Source organism: Perca fluviatilis, chromosome 4 (genome assembly GCF_010015445.1).
Source record: "Perca fluviatilis chromosome 4, GENO_Pfluv_1.0, whole genome shotgun sequence".
NCBI classification, from domain to species: domain Eukaryota; kingdom Metazoa; phylum Chordata; class Actinopteri; order Perciformes; family Percidae; genus Perca; species Perca fluviatilis.
In genome coordinates, this window is record NC_053115.1 from 41,938,204 (window position 1) to 41,955,946 (window position 17,743).

The 17,743-nt window shown below is 41.8% G+C and overlaps 1 long non-coding RNA gene across 1 annotated transcript; it reads left to right on the plus strand.

The window, feature by feature from the left end:
• Window positions 1-1,010: 1,010 nt before the first annotated feature.
• LOC120556755 lies at window positions 1,011-17,468 on the plus strand. The gene is made up of 3 exons (XR_005638887.1): window positions 1,011-1,156; window positions 15,145-15,267; window positions 16,955-17,468. It is a non-coding gene; the product is annotated as an uncharacterized LOC120556755 (long non-coding RNA).
• Window positions 17,469-17,743: the final 275 nt, after the last annotated feature.

Here is a 17,743-nt window from a genome sequence, read left to right on the forward strand (position 1 = left end):
ATCACGTTGGCCTCTCGGTGTGACGTCTTGTTTTGTTGACACTACCATTAGCTCGCTACCTGTGTGACGTCACTGCAGCGGGTCGGTGTGGGGGAGGTGGGGAGGGGGTAGCCAGAGCGGAGGAGGAGACAAAGAGCCTCCAAGATCAGGTAGAGGTCTCACTCCTCTCTGTGTTTTTGTCTGCTAACATTTCAACATCTGCTTTTTCTACTCATGGTTCAACGCTCAGTAGCCTAGAGAAAAATGTTTGAAGAAACGTTCAGAAAAAAAGGAAAAAGAACACTGGAAAAAGAATTCAGGCATGTCCCGCTCCAACAAGAGACATCTATTTAAATTGGTGGTGTGTTGAACACCGGGCTGTTTATATTTTTCATGTTATTAGCTACATGTCGTCATCCAGCGCCACATTTTAACAACATGTTTCCTTACACTATTATCGTGCAATAACGCAACATAACCAGCCTATTGTTTACATTGATCCCATTGTTACAGAATGGCTGCTGGTCGCTGTGCTTTATTGTTTGTGTTCTTAGTGATTTTATGTCTATAATTGTTGTCAGACCTCTCAATATAATGACAGTAGAGCTGATTTGACTTTCCTTAACCCTTGTGTAGTCTTCCCACTTCGACCATGCAACTTTGTGTTTTTTGGGTCAAAATTTAAACTTATTTTCAACGTTTTGGATGTCTTTTTTGACACTTTTGTTGCTTTTCCACCAATGTTTTTGTCACTTTTTTCAAAATTTTTGTTACGTTTTCCCAACGTTTTTTTCTGCACCTTTTGACGTTTTTTGTGTGTTTTTTCGACATGTTTTTGAAGCTTTTCCTGACACTTTTGTCATTTTTTTTCAACATTCTTTTTATAAAAAAAATTTCTGCTATAGAAACTTTTTTGAAAATGGGTCAAATCTGACCCGAGGACAACAGCGGGAGGGTTAAAACCTGTCCCTGTTCCATCGTCACAGTGCTCTATTATTGTGGCTAGTCTGATATAACGCGCGGAGTGATACATTATCTCTTTTATAAACGATCTTTGGAGTCAGCCGCTCCACCGACACGTCTGCTGGGATACTCTGCCTGGAAACACCGCAAACTAATCGGAACCGGCGGCCGACAGAGACGGACGGGTCTCGTAGGATACGAGGGGGTCGATTAGGTGGGATAAAATTAATTTCTGTTCCCGACAGCAGCTCACACACACCTCTCTCTCTCTCTCTCTCTCTCTCTCTCTCTCTCTCTCTCTCTCTCTGTTGTAAACATGTCAGCTCTGTTCTGTCACATAACACAGATGTGCACTAAAACAGTGTGAAGCCTGTGACACAGTCTGTGGTTAAGATAAGGTCAACTCGTTAACACTAACATTAAAGGGCTAAAAGTGTCGTGCTTGTCGCTGACCGGCTCAGATTAGTATTCGAAGTGCCTGACAACATTATGGAAATGATCCACACAGACATAGAGCTTTTTTGTTTACCTTGAAACAGCCCCGAAATCGCTATCGCCAAACTCACCAAACTCCATTTTAAAGGGGTGATAGAATGATTATATAGGGTATTTCACACTGTTCCTTATGGTCTCCTAATAGGGTATTTAACATTGGTTGGGCTGAAAATGGCCTTGTTGATATTTTATTGGCCCTTATGCATCCCTGTGTTTTGGCTCTATTTGGAACGACAGCTTTTCTTCCAAATATGGTATGCTCATGAATATTTAGATGAGCTGCGCGCTGGCTGATAAGGAACCACATACACAATACATTGGAGACGCACGTCTCATATTTCAAAACACACACACACACACACTGCTGCCCTGCGCACAGCGCACACACACAAACACACACACACACACACATACACTGACATACACACACACACCGCTGCACAGCGCACATACACAAACACAGACTCACTGTCTGTTACATGCCCAGACATGCCCAGGCGCGAGCCGCAGCAGCTAAAACAGCCGAGACAAAATAAAAACGTTTCAACACTTTCATTATAACTATAGTGTTGTTCTAACGTTACTCTTGCGACATAAAAAAAACCTCCACCAAAGAACTCACCTTGCAGCTAGTAAGGTGGGGAGAGGAGAGTGAACCCCTGCAAGCCTGTCCTCTGCCAGTGCCTCTGCAGCGCTGCGTTAGATCCACAACTCCAGCTCCATTGTCCGATATACTCGTTCTAAACCCTTTTCTCTGGGCCAGTAGGCTCTTCCGTTGTACAGTCTAGAACACTGCATTTACGACCGTGGTTCATTTTCAATATCCTTGCAAAACCTCCAAACTTTCTTCTTTTCTAAAGTACACAGCTCAGGGTGTCTGTGAAGGGGGAGAGGCCGGCAGGGAGCAAGCAAACCCGGCCAGCAGCCGCCGCCTGTCTCGGCAGATTGTGGAGCTTGTGAAGTCCGACACTGACTTACCAAATTTGCAATTAGCCATCAATTTTCATAAAACGGCCCATATTTGAGTTTTATATAGTTGATTTCTCGCATAAAAAAGTCTCAGAAGTGAATTTTGTAATGTAATAGCAGAGATCTGCACAACCTAGATTTAGAAGACTAACTGACCTCAGATCAGTTAGTGGCCTAGTATGTAAATTTTGGGGCGTTACAATGATAGAAGGTTGAGCCAAATGAGGAGGATTTGGGAGGTTGATGTCAACTTCCAGCTTTGTTGAGATTTGCCCGTTTTCAGAGGCAGTTTCAAATTGTGAGATTTGCAGAGAAAAGAGGTATCAATATTTTTAAATTTTAACACACTTCATTCAAAGTCGACAGAAACAAAATAAATCTATCAAAATCCGTCTTAGTTCGTATTTCCACTGTTCCAACAATCACCACTGTGGTTTGGTTGAAATAAACCCTTAATTCATGTGGAAATAAGCTGGCTCTATACACGCTAAAAAGTATTGTTTATTTACATGGAGTCTGTTGGGTTTGGCAGCGGTTTCTGGTTAAAGGTACAATATGTAACATTTCTGCATTAAAACGTCTAAAAATGACACTCAGTAACTGTTACACAGCTTGCTTTCTGCCACACAGCATCATTTTGTCATTGATTACATGCCACTTACAACACAGTAATACAGCAGAGATCTTATTTATTGATACATTTCAAAATCAATTGATCCAGCTTAACGTAATGTGCTACGCTGACAGGTAACGTTAGCGTTAGCGCATGCTAATGCTCGGTGGAACGTTAACGTTTTAAGGTTACAACATTGTTCAACACTTCTTTTATGTATAATTGTTTTGATCAAGGTAAAGTTACCGTCAAACAGCACTGGGCTTACCCACGATTACGTTCGCCAGCTAACAGTTAGATAGCTGTATAGATAGAAGACAAATCTAGCCAGCTATTCCACCCGGTTTTTTCTGCCTCGATCCCCACCGCTAAGGGACTAGTTCAGTTGGGATGAGAGCGGACAACAGCCCTGGGGACACGACACATCCACAGTTAGCCAGCAGCCAGCCACTCTTATAAACTTACAACAATCCGAACCCAGCCAGCACAAACTCCAGCACTGGTTGATAACGATGCTAACAGCAGTAACAGAAAGTTACCATATCACCCCAGGCGTCCGAGTCTGGCTGGCCGCGGTGTTGTGCTGAAATTTTTCTTGAAAGGTCTTCTTTAAAGTTACGTTTGACCCACAAATGGTGACTGTCCTGTGGACAAAAGGTGAAGGTGGGGAGAGTCCAAAAGCAACACCCGTCAGCCATCCTATTGATGTAGCTAGGCGTATCCTCGGCTGAGCCGCGGCCCCAAAGATACTCGGCAGCCAGCCCCAGCCGTGAAGTAAGTCTCTCAGCGTATCCTCGGCCGGTATCTCTGGGACCGTGGCTCGGCCCCAGTCGCAAAGTAGCTAAGTCTCTCAGAGGTGTTGAGTAACATTACAACAAACCCTTTTCCCCCAGGTGCTGAAAACATCCAAAAAGTGACACTGAGGTGAAATATATTGTGATATTGTTAGTTGCTGGCTAATGTTAGCTTGCTTGATCGCTAACTGGTCAACTAGCTAGCTAACGTTAGCTACCAATACAAATCAAAAAAAGAAAACGTAATTATGTGGGGGAAACTGCAGCTATTTTATCAGAATGATGTAGACGTTACTAAACATGACAAGGATAAAACTGTAATGGATAAACCTATCCGTGACAAGATCTATTTTAATCAGCAATTGTGTTAAACTACAACTCCCATAATGCCACTACACAGCGTCATCAAAAGTCTGTGTTTACATCCATTGTTTTGATTGAGAGACCCCTAGCGGCAGAAAATTACATATTGTACGTTTAAACAAAAAGGATCTTACTCTTTAACAAAAAGGTCTATCTCTGTAGGGATCCTTTCCATAATGTTGTCCGACACTTAGAATAATAATCTGAGTCTGTCAGTGGCAAAAACTTAATTTATAGTGGACGCTAACTCACGCTGAACATTTGTCCTATAGGGTTACATTTCAGTCCGGTTCACGGCTGCCGGTTACAGCGGTTACTGGACCAATTTTAAAGATTTTTGTTTACATTATTCACTTATTCACCAATGCATATGAAAGTATAGTCCAGGTTGGGAAAAAAACTGAAATTACAACTCATTTACAGGAGAGTATTAAAGAGGTAGTTTTGGTGGGTTTGCCGTCCGTTAAAGGCTACATGTTTATACCCAGTCCACCTTAAGTTGGAGGCAACTACAGGTTTTCTGTTTCCTCAGCTTTAATGTCTCTTCTGATGCCCAGTCTGAACACCAATCAGCTGATAGGCCTGATTCAGGGATTCCTTATCGTGGAGGAAGAATAAAGATTAGGCAAACTCACTCTCACTTTAAGCCAATCCATAATGCAGATGGACTGCAGGCAAATCAATCTGCTGGTGGGAGATTATTTATCCAATTAGTTCCCTGTGGGTGAACTCTATTCATGCCCAACGTGTTTCATTTACTGAAGAAAAGAAGAACAAATAAACACACTCTTTGGGTTACAGTGGTATGAATTCATGAAGGCTGTAGTCAGTAGTCTGACTCTAGTCCACACAGCGTTCCGGGATTGGAGAATATTAAACCAATCACAATTGCCTCGGGCGACGCTAAGCGCCGGACAGAGCCACGGTGCCTCTGCAAAATAGCCTCGGGAAGGAACTTGTTTTGGTGGAACACTTATAAGTTCAAAAGTAGTTTTAGTCGTGCAACAGAAAACTCAGGTTGGACAGATAGTCTAGCTAGCTGTCTGGATTTACCCTGTAGAGATCTGAGGAGCAGTTAACCATAGTCGTTGTCGGTACGCCATCTGTGCTGCCTGCCTGATCCGATATGCGCATGCGCATTAATACGTAATAGAAAACGTGATGGTTTCCCTACACTATTTGTATCAGGCATGCATTGAAAACAATGTTGAAACACTTGACGGCCAGGCGGCACAACTGGCGGCATATTTTTGTACTAAATAAACACCGGAGCGACCACCACTGGACAAATCGTTAATATTTTAGTTTTTGACACTTTAAAAGACCCTCAAAATAAAACCTGAAAATAACCGTTAAAATATAGTCTACTTTACTTGTGCTCATTTAAAATACAATCAATCGATACTTGTCTTTATTGTTATCACTTTAAAGTCTTAATTTAGCTGTAGCCTGCTTTTCCCAGTGTTTAGTTTGAGTTAATGTTATTTTAGACTGAATCAAGCTGTCAGCTAGCGGTTAGCCGAATTAGCGGTTAGCTAAACTAACGTTAGCTTCCCAGTGGAGGCGGGAGACGGCCGCAGGTAAAGCGCGACAATAACGGGACGGTTAACGGGGAAACAAAACGCCACACGCGGGACGCGATCCCCGGCTTCCGGGGTGAAAGTCCGGAATTGTTTGACCCATTCACCCCCCCAACCAACCTCCTTACGCAGATTTCATACTACTCGCTACCGTAGTCGTGCTGTGACCATGACATATGCTTCCCATTTAAATACATTAGTTTACATTTTCATGCTGGCTACCATGACAAAAACGTCCCTGTGAACATGAGTCAATAGATTAAATAACGTGACCATTTCACCAACTGCCATGAGACTGGGTTGACGTACAGCATAACTCAGTGAATCATGCATTTATGTGCGCATATTAATGTACTTATGGGTACAAATATTGTGAGATCCTGGTGTTTTCCGGAGACGAGAGCGGGATCATTTTTGCTTCGTTAAGTGAATGATTCTTCTGTCAGGCAATTATCCTGGATATGCACTTCTGTTGATTCAGACTATAGAGTTGTTCCCAGTAGGAATCAAACTACCAACCCTTATAGCTATTAAGCCACACGCAAGCGAAGAGGAAAGAGAAGATGAAGAAGGGAATAAGGGAGCAGCTGACGTGAGCCCTGCAGCTGCACACTGAGGGACACGTGCAGGTTTTGTGTCAAGTCCTCAGAGAAGCAACGACAGATTCAATTTATTTCCAACCGAAGAGGGGCAGCACCGGAGATAAGAAGAGCGCACGAGACAAAACTAAACAATATCTCAAAGAAAGAGAGCAGAGCTATATTTAGCCCGGCTTACTCTCGGCACAGACAGCTGAGGAGGGGAAGTGAGGCGACGGATTGAGACGCTCTTAAATTCATGAATGGAGAATGTGTAGCTCACACTATTGTGTTAACCGTGCTTGCCTGTTACATTTGAACGGCTTGGGTCCAATTAAGTTTTATTTGGAAGGAAAAAGAATGAAAAAAATCAAGATAAGATAATATAAATGGATTTTCATCGTCGATTGATCTGTTGATTATTTTCTTAATTAATAGATTAGTTGTTTGGTTCATAAAATTTCAGAAAATGGTGAAATATGTGGATCAGTGTTTCCCAAAAAGTCCCAAGATGACGTCCTCAAATGTCTTGTTTTGTCCACAACTCAAAGATATTAAGTTTACTGTCACAGAGGAGAGAAGAAAATAGAAGATATTCACATTTAACACGCTGCCATCAGTTTTCAAAATGATTCATCGATAGAAAAAAGTTGCAGGAGCGCTTCTGGTGTCCTTTTAACCACACTTAACACCATCAAGTTCACAGAGAGGAGGAAGAGTTATGACCTAAGGAACCCATATCCAGGCACTTAACACTTTATCTTGCACCTGGCGCAGCGCAGCACAAAGCCCCAGCTAGTTTAAAGGTCCCATAGCATGGCAAAATGTCACTTTATGAGGTTTTTTAACATTAATATGAGTTCGCCCAGCCTGCCTATGGTCCCCCAGTGGCTAGAAATGGTGATAGGTGTAAACCGAGCCCTGGGTATCCTGCTCTGCCTTTGAGAAAATGAAAGCTCAGATGGACCAATCTGGAATCTTCCCTTTATGAGGTCATAAGGAGAAAGGTTACCTCCCCTTTCTCTGCTTTGCCCGCCCAGAGAATTTGGCCCACCCATGAGAGAGAGAGAGAGACATCATGGCTTGCAAACGAGCAAAGTGGCAGTTGGTCAAGGCCACGCCCCCACCCTCCACCTTGCCCCCCCCTCTCTCCTCCTCAATAGCATTTAAAGCTACTGACACAGAAATGGCACATCCTAAGGAAAGCTCATTGTGGGACTGGCTCTAGTGACTGTAATTCTGCACCAAGGCTGAATTTCGGGAAAGAGACTTCAGATACAGTATTAGGGGACCACTAAGGTCTATATAAAAGAGACTTCAGATACAGTATTAGGGGACCACTAAGGTCTATATAAAAGAGACTTCAGATACAGTATTAGGGGACCACTAAGGTCTATATAAAAGAGACTTCAGATCCAGTATTAGGGGACCACTAAGGTCTATATAAAAGAGACTTCAGATACAGTATTAGGGGACCACTAAGGTCTATATAAAAGCATCTAAAGAGCACCATGTCATGGGACCTTTAAGACCGACGCAGTTGTCATTTTCCCATATAGGCTAGTGACAAATGGTCCAAAAGGGCTTTAGTTTTTGAGATACCCCTACCGGAGGTAGAACTAAACCCAACAATGTTTTTCCTCATCTCTAAGGTCTCCCATATGTGAAATGGATTCTTGGCTAAAACTATTTTACTGCTAAGATTGTTAAATTAACAGATATTGTAATACACCCCAAAACCAAAAAAGGACTAAAATATAGCCTGTCCGTATGGGAGTTAAGGCATAAAAACTAATGCAGATCAATCACACAAGCTCTGAGAGCTTTGACACTTGGCAAGTTTGTAGTCAGGAAGTTGCATTACCTACTAGAAAAGACTGGATGTGAATATCTTGATGTATGGAATAACTAGAGACCTATAAACACATACCTAAAATAGGCGAACATGCAAAAAATAAATATCTATGCAGAATGGTTTCCTTTACTTTATGGTTACTTTGCCAGGGATGATCATAGAAACAGCTGTGATGGCTTGTTGGAATGGTGGGGTTGTGCTGAATCCAGCAATACCAAATATGTAAATATAGCATGACAAATCAGGGTGTTCTTTCACTCATTGTATGAGGTGTCCAAAATTAAAGAAAATGGAACACTGACATAATTTATTCTCAAGTCCAAAGCTCATTATCAGTGGTGAGAAGAATGTTGAGAAATTCAAATATAAGATACATTTAATAATGAAATATTTCATATGGCACCTTGTACTATACAGTCCATATGGAAACAGAGATTGAAATGGAAAGATAACACCTTACCATAGCACAAACAGGAGACCAGGAGTCAGGATTGCAGTTTGACCTTGATGAGCCTTTTAATAAAACTATAACTTAACTTCACACAATACAAATTAAATTACTGTCTTAAATCAAACTAATGGCAATCTAACAAAACAAACCCTGGGAGGGGGAATGAGCTCACTCCTCACTGAATCTCCAGCTTTTCTCAGGCTGGTTTTTTTCTAGCAGCAACCATTTGGAACATGAACTGCTTTTGGTAGCCATTCTGGGGGTTAGGCTATCTCCAAAGGCCACTTTGGGGAGGTCAGCCCCCCATGATATTACAACTGCAACACACCACTGTCACTTATCTGGGTTCCAGAGAAGAGGTTTGACCAGGTGGCTGTGACGCCACACTACTGTTTGGTACAAGGCTCTAACAAGGCTCTAAGCACTTGTAAGTGCCTTGTACCAACAGTAGTGTCCACGCGATCTTCAACCCTCGTCTCTAAAACCCATTTGGTAGAGGATGGAGGCTCAGAGAAGATGGGTGCATTGAACCTGTGATGTTCCAGAAGGCACCAGCACCTAAAGAAGTTAGAGACATCACCCACCTCTACTGTAAAGACGGAAACTGCAACGATGCCACCAAATGCCAGTGTCTTTCAGTGGGCTTGACCTGCACAGAGTTTTGCTCTTGCCCTGCAACTGTCCAAATATTTCACTGATGACAATGTAGATGAGTGACAGTGGTGTGTTGCAGTTGTAACATCATGGGGGGCTGACCTCCCTAAAGTGGCCACTGGCCCAGTACCAGTGTTGCCACAGTTACTTTGAAAAAGTAACTTAGTTACTTTACAGATTACTTGATTTTAAAGGTAGTTTAGTTACTTTACAGATTACTTGATTTTAAAAGTAACGAAGTTAGATTACAAGTTACTTTATTAGTTACATGCAGCAGCTGCCGACAACACCCCTACAGCCTCAACATAAAAATGACAACCGGTTTACTGTGAGGCAGCTCAGCGTTGCCAGTAGTAGGGATCTGGTTTATTATGGCACGAAAGAGAGCGAGTCAACCGTGTTTAAGGGCAGCATTTCCGCTACAACATAGGCCTACTGCCCGACCAACTTCTTCAACTCTCCCCCGCATACTGGTTTTGCACCGAAGTCCATCTTTTGTTGTTTGGGTGGTGGGGGACCTGCTCTCTGCTTCGCTCCACCTGCTGGGACTTGCTCTGTAAGTCTGACTGCAGTGCTGCGACTCCAAATGTTTCTTCAAATTTGACGTAGTCGCCACTAGCACAAAGTGTACAACGAACCTTAATATTGCCATCTTTAGCTTACACAAACTCTAAATAGTGACTGTATTTCCAGCTAGAAAGCGCGCATCTCTCTCCTCCCTCCATTGTTGTTTACGTTTGTCGCTGTGTGGTACACGTGACCTGTCCACATGCTGAAAACGTGACCTGTCCTCATGCTGAAAACGTGACTTGTCGCATACGTGACTTCACTCTCCGAGACGCAAGAAGAAAGCAAAAATATATATTTTAAGGAAAATGACAAAAATAGTAACGCACAGTGACTTGGATAAATAACTTTAATCTGATTACTGGTTTGGAAATAGTAACGCGTTAGATTACTCGTTACTGAAAGAAGTGGTCAGATTAGAGTAACGGGTTACTAGTAACGCGTTACGTGGCATCACTGCCCAGTACTGGCGATGTAGGTGCTGACAAAGCTACATAGAGCAGCCTTGTTTCCACTGATCCCGAGGTATTTTCTGTAGTTTGGAACACTTGTTTGTCCTGTGATGATATGTGTTCGTCTGCTGGTTTGAATGGTGCCTCTTCTTTATCTTTCAAGATCTTTGACTGAGTGTTGGTGGTTATATCTATCAAACACTATAACGACTATGATATGACTTGTACAGCTTGCTGCAGAACTGGGACAGCACCATATATTCTTGTGACAGCAAACCATGCCATTTATAGTAAAGCACAACAGATCTTGTGGAGCAAACCATCGCCCTTACAAGGAAAGATTACAATGAGACTGGGAGGTATGCATATCACGATGGCTTACCTAGCAAGCATCGGAAAGCTCAATGGCGATGGTGGACTCTTTGACATACTGAGTCAGATGTAACATCTCGACAGTTCAAGTGCATTTTGGGCGTGTTGCTATCTTGAGGCAGCGGTGAGTGATCGCGCCATTGACCAACCAAAACCTGGTCTAAAGTCAATAAAGTCAGCATTTCATTGTTATTTTAACAGCACATTAGGAAATTGCACCTAGGCTCGTGCACAGCGCGCGCACTATGCTTGTTACACACACAGGGATGCGCAGCACACACACATGCAAAAGATTACAAATAAAAATATTACGTTGCAAATACAAATACACCATCATAATAGCAATACGCCCAAAACACACCTCTGATTAATGAAGACACTAAGTACAACCCTTTAGAACCAGGCGCCCAGACCCTTTTTTTCCACCGTCAAACTAGCAAAAGTGGATTTGGACACGCCCTAAACACACCTGCGCCAGGTGCTTCATGCCGTGCGCTTACGTAGATCATTAAAATAGGGCCCTAAAAGTTTTAAGGTTGCTTACAAAAAAGTATGATTAATTTTGCAAGACATTTAAAGGTACACCAACGCGTGTCGGCTTGAGCCTTCCTCGGGTGTCGTAGCCTGGATAACACAGGGAGAACATGCAAACTCCACGCAGAAAGGTCCGGCCCCGGATCGACCTCTAGCTGACCCAGTAAGAGCGTGCGCCCCACGTAGGCTGAGTTCTTTGCAGCGGCGCGGTTTGAGTCCAACCTGCGGCCCTTTTTTTTGTCATCCCCCATCTCTCGCCCACATTTCCTGTCTATCCACTGTCACTATCAAATAAAGGGAAAAGCCCCCCCAAAAAAATAGCCCGGCTCCCCCAGACCGGGTATTGAACTCTGCCCAGATCGTTGATCTAACTCTGCAGTACCAACTTGCAGAATCAGTTTTATTCAGAATCAGATTTATTGGCCAAGTATACTTACATATACAAGGAATTTGACTTTGGTAGGTTAACTCTCTATACATTCAACAAATAAACATGTAGTAGACAAATATGTAAATATGGCACACAAACTGTATCAACATAATATAGACAAAAAATTACAAGACAAGTACAGATGGAGTGGGATATAAAGTGCAAAAAGTAATAGTGAACAGTAATGTGCACAATGCATATTATTAATTGATTGATCGGTTAATCTTTGCAGCTCTAAATATATTACTACTCCAGATCCAAAGTATTTTTAGTCATGATATAAACTTTGCTCCATGGATCCATTCTCTTCCTCTTTATCTTCTATTTCTGACTCACCGCCTGAGCTCGGCTGTGGTTAATGTTTTATGTCTGCCCAGCAGAAGCTCCCCCTCTGATGTTATATTTAGGTCTGGACTAAAGGTTGGGGCCCACAATCAACTTTTATGTGAGAATTGTCACAAGTTATTGCTTCGTCCGGAAACCTGCAGCCGTTACACATTTGCGAGGCAGTTCATCTCTCGTTTTTTTAAAAGGCACGCTCCCTTCTTTACTGCCGCCCATTATTTCCTATCGACCATAGGCGTAATTTAAAGGGGGGATATAATCAAAACTGGCCAGTGCAAACCACCAAAAAACCTTTCAACCTTTTAATTTCCTTTACATAAATAAAGAAATTTGCACAGGAGCGTGCCTATGTTCCCACAGCCCTATGTCCCCCCTACATTTCTAAGATTTTTTTCAAAATTGCGGCCCTAGTATGTATTTCCTTTTTCATAAATTTGTATCAGATTTTATCCCCCTTTCTCCCAATTTGGTAGCCAATTACACCCAACCTATTATCCACAAGCAATGGACTACAGATGGAAAGTAACACTAACCTTAACATAGGGACTAAATTTAAGAATAATCTTATTATCTCATCCATAACATGATGCAGAAAAGGCACAAATTGTTGTGAAAAAAACCACCAACCCCCACCCCCAACGTTGAACCCAAAGTTACGCCCTTGGTATGGACACAGTGGTTACAATCTCCGTTTGTCACTGTGCTGTGTGAAGATATTCAGCAGCATTTTGTTCCTGTTTGGTACAGAGTCGGCGACAGCTTGTGGTGACATTTGTCTTCATTTTCTATACAGTGACAGAAACGTCCACCAGCTTGTGACTCATGTATCTTGGCGATCCAAAAAATGAAAAGCGAATGACAAGTCTGCCGATTTGGGCGCCCGGGTAGCTCAGTTGGTAGAGCACGCCTGAGGCCTGGGGTTCAAATTCGACATGCGGCAGGTTTCCTGCATGTCTCTCCCCTCTCAGGCTGTCCTGGAGATTAAAGGCGGAAAATGCCCCAAGTTTTGCCCATTTCACATATCTCCGCCATTCAAATCCACAGCCATTTGTCTACCTGGAGGTAATAAAATGAGTTAGTGCCGTGTCACCGTGATTCAGTCTACTGCTACGCTATGTGTACTTAACCCTCGTGTTGTCTTACTGTCGATCACGCAGCTTTTTGTCATTCTGGGTCAAAATGAAAAAAAAATTTCCCCAATGTTTTGGTCGTCTTTTTCAACACTTTTGTGGCTTTTTTTCCCCAAGTTTTTTCCAATGTCTTTGTCAATTTTAGTTTATATATTTTTTACATGTTTTTATCAAGCTTTTGAAGCTTTTTCTGACTTTTTGTCAGTTTTTTCCAAGTTTGTCACTTTTTCTGATGTCTCTATCAATATTCTTTTTAAGTTTTTTTTTTTTTTTTTTTTAAGGATTTTTTTGTTAATTATTTAATTTTAAATAATGGGAGGTGGGGGGGGTTTTAATGGTAAAAAAAAAAAAAAAAAAAAAAAAACAAAAAAAAGGGGGGAGAAAAAAAATGGTAGTGGGAAGAAAAGGATGGGGGGGTATGGGGGGTAAAAAAAAAAAAAAAAAAAGAAATGAAAAAAAAAAATTTGTAGGGGGGGGGGGAAAAAGAGGGGGGGGGGGGGGGAAAAAAAAAAAAAAAAAGGTTTTCCCGAACATTTTGTCACTTTTTTCAACCTATCAATTTTTGTTCAAATGCTATAAAATCTAATATAATACCCAAATGAATTGAAAGTTTTGAACTGGTCATTTATTTTACATTAAATAGCGTTGTATGGAACCATCCACCTTATTTTTTTTTTGGGACAATTTGTAGAAAGAAAGTTTTTGATATAGAGACTTTTTGAAAATGGGTCAAATTTGTCCCGAGGACAACAGGAGGGTTAAAGAGGACCTACACTGATTTTTCACCTTATGCCGACCTTACACCAAATTACTTTTCAAGTAATTCCACTGTCGCAGACTGATTTCTAAACTGGAAATTGACCTGAAGTTTATACCTGTGTGTTGGTGTTAAAGCTGCAGACACACTGACCAGACGGCCCGACTGTCGGGAGAAAAGGCAGTTGGACTGATCAGTCTCCCGAGTTGGTCAAAAAAGTGCCTCGGAACACAGCAAAGAGAGACGGACCCTTTCTTTCCCCGTCAAACTAGCAAAAGTAGATTTGGACACGCCCTAAACGCACCTGCGCCAGGCACTTCACGCCGTGCGCTTAGATCATTAAAATAGGGCCCTGTGTCTTTAACATTAGATGTGAGATGATTGTCTTAAGATATGAGATGGTGTCAGACTTCAGTCTTTTCAAAATAAGAAAGATAGTCTTCACGTGTGTGTTTCCAGGTGTTGGGGAGTTCTGTTGAATATGTATTAACAAAACACACAGAAATAATAATTTGGAATCGGGAAGATCCCGATATTTGTCTTCATATTGCTGTACAGTGAATAAGAAAAAAAAATACAATAGATTGAATTAAAACAAGTCATTGGTTGCAGCCCCATTGGACAGTGCTGCTGCTCGGCTGTTTTCATGATGGTGTAATTTCCCAGCATGCATTTACAGACCACCGGGAAGCGGCTCGCCCAGCGATCGTGTAAAGTAAGCAGAGTAACACGATCCCATCAGCTAAACTGATTGAGTCGTGTTTGATTGGATTGGCGTCATGGATCACTCTGGAAGGATTAGCGATGTCCGAGCTGATAACGTGGGATCTCTCTCTTCCCCCTCTCAATCTGCATCTCTCTCTCTCTCTATCAAAGTCTTTCTATCTTTGCCCACTCTGACTCTCTGTTCTATGTCTCCATTTCATCCCCGACAACACACACACTGCCCAAATGTAGAGTTTCTCTCAGATCTGAATGCGTTCAGTGTCTCTTTTTGAGACAGAAGTCACGCTGAATCTCTGCCTCTGTAGTTTCCACCAGTGAAGCTTTAAGTTCAGGTCTGAGCCGAACTTATCCCACCTTTTGTGTCATTTGTTTTGATAGTATTATCAAAAATTCTCTATTACTTATAATAATAACAACGCTTTGCTGCGTCAAAGAGAACTTCAGAACAAAGACAACTATCTGGAGGTGGGACTTTATTGCCTGTTTAAATTGTTAAAACCATTGAATATGTACACTAACCTGTGTGTTGTTGCTCAGGTGTGACAGTGATGATGGGAGGAGAGCAGAGCCATGAAAGAGAGGCTGAGGAGAGAGAAAAAGAGACTGAAAAACATCAAGAGTCTGCCAATACTGACAGCTCCGGATCTGCTGCTGCTGAAGGTAAACACTACATACTCTGGTGTGGTGGAAAGTAACCAAGTACATTTACTCAAGTACTGTACTAAAATTCTGACTCCATCTAAGTTCTTTTCTGGGTTTAAAAATGGAAACGCCCACTTAGCCTTTAGCCTCCAGCAAAAAGCAGTGACGTAGGTTACCACAAGCTAATCCATATGAATAATGTGAACGATAGTACTAGCTGAGTTAATGTTAGCTGTGCTAAGTTTGGATGTAACGCATCACAGAAGCTTGTTAGTTAGTTAACGTTAGCTGTGCTAAGTTTGGATGTAACGCATCACAGAAGCTTGTTAGTTAGTTAATGTTAGCTGTGCTATGTTTGTAAGTAACGCGGCACAGAAGTTTGTTAGTTAACGTTAGCTGTGCTATGTTTGGATGTAACGCGGCACAGAAGCTTGTTAGTTAGTTAGCGTTAGCTGTGCTATGTTTGTAAGTAACGCGGCACAGAAGCTTGTTAGTTAGCGTTAGCTGTGCTATGTTTGTAAGTAACGCGGCACAGAAGTTTGTTAGTTAATGTTAGCTGTGCTATATTTGGATGTAACGCGGCACAGAAGCTTGTTAGGTATTTAACGTTAGCTGTGCTATGTTTGAATGTAATGTGGCACAGAAGCTTGTTAGTTAACGTTATCTGTGCTAAGTTTGGACGTAGCGTGGCACAAAAGCTTGTTAGTTAAAGTTATCTGTGCTAAGTTTGGACGTAATGCGGTGCTGAAGCTTGTTAGTTAGTTAACGTTAGCTGTCCTAAGTTTAGACGCAACGCGGCACAGAAGCTTGAACGTTAGTTTGCTTCCAAAAGTCACACGATAACACAAAGAAACTAACTGATCGAGGCAGTGGTAGACCAGCAATTATTGTTTATGTCAAAGGTATCTGGTGGTTTTAAAGGTCTCATATTGTTAAAAGTGAGTTTTCCGTGGCTTTTAAAAAAAAATAATAAAGCAGGTGGAGGTGCTATATAAATACTGTTAAGTATTAAAACGCTCAATCCACAAAGAAATGCACACAGCCCGTATTCAAAAACGGTGTCTTCAAACGAGCCGTAAGGACTTCCGTACGGTTGTGATGTCACAACTATACTATATATAGGTAGGAAGTGCCTTGACAGTCATTCCTCGGCTGCAATGAGAGTGCAGAAACTTGGAGGTTGCAGATACGGAAGACCTGGAAATGCTGACCAATCAGAGCAGACTTGGCTTTTCCAGGATGGGGGGGCTTAAAGAGACAGGCGCTAAAACAGAGCGTTTCAGACAGACAACATGAGAAAAATAATGTCTTTTTTGGTTTTCAAAGCATGTAAACATGTTCTAGTAGAAACCAAAATATAAATATTTACCTGAAAATGAGCATAATATTGGATCCTTAAAAGAGAGCATAGATAAAAGCAGTTATGCAAAAGATATAGACTCTACAATACAAAACTAAACATTCAACATATACAAGTCTGCAAAGACTAAGATATCCACTCAGTCTGGTATAAATTAATCATACTCAATAATCGTTACTTACTTTGTCTTATTTCCTTAAGAAGTGACTTTATAAGGATGAAGTTTGGTTTCAGAGGTTGTCTTCAACTCTTAGTGATCTTACAAATAACGTCACCAAAAAACCAACATATTGCGCACATTTTGAAAAGATAAGGGCTCATTTTAGTAATATTTTGCTTCCACAGAAACCCCAGGAGAGCTGCCCCAGTGCCAGATGGGAAACAGGAAGGTGGACAACATGTGCTTCATGATCTCGTGCACCAACTGGTACTAAAGGGATCCTCGTACAACAGGTTGATGAAACAGAAGATGTTGATGGGACGTCTTGGCCAGACGCTGCATTCATGGAGCCAACGAAAATCCAAAACCAGGCTGTCACTGAAGTCCCATGTGATCAGCGCATTGTTTCGCCATTTTATAGGTCAAAACAAACAGCATATAACATATGTTAGAGGTGGTTGTTGGTAGATTTTGATCACATTAGGTCAGAGTCAGGATAGCTGTGTTCCCCGGTTTTCACTCTTTATGCTAAGCTAAGCTGACTCGATGCTGGCGGTGGCATCATATTTACCGTACAGACGAGACTGTAATGAAACTTCTCATGTAACTCTTGGCAAGAAAGCAAATAAGTGCATAAGTTCAGCCAAATCAATCATTTTCACAGCAATGACTTAAATAAAGACGTTTGATTTTTATTTATTTTTTATTATTTGTGTCTCATTACTTTTAAGATAGGATAAGTTACATCTTTATTGATCCCTAGCGGGGACATTTGGTTGTTGCTGCAGTACAACAGCAACAACAGAGATAAAGACAGATACCTGCATACTGCATTAGTATTTATTGGCTCCAGTTCGATCGGCAGTGATGGAAACAGGACAACCCAGGTAGATAAGCAATTTTTCGGCCCTTTTCTGGCACGCTGCTGTGGCTGTGTCGGTAGGGTCTATCATCACTGCCACAAACTCCGCCCA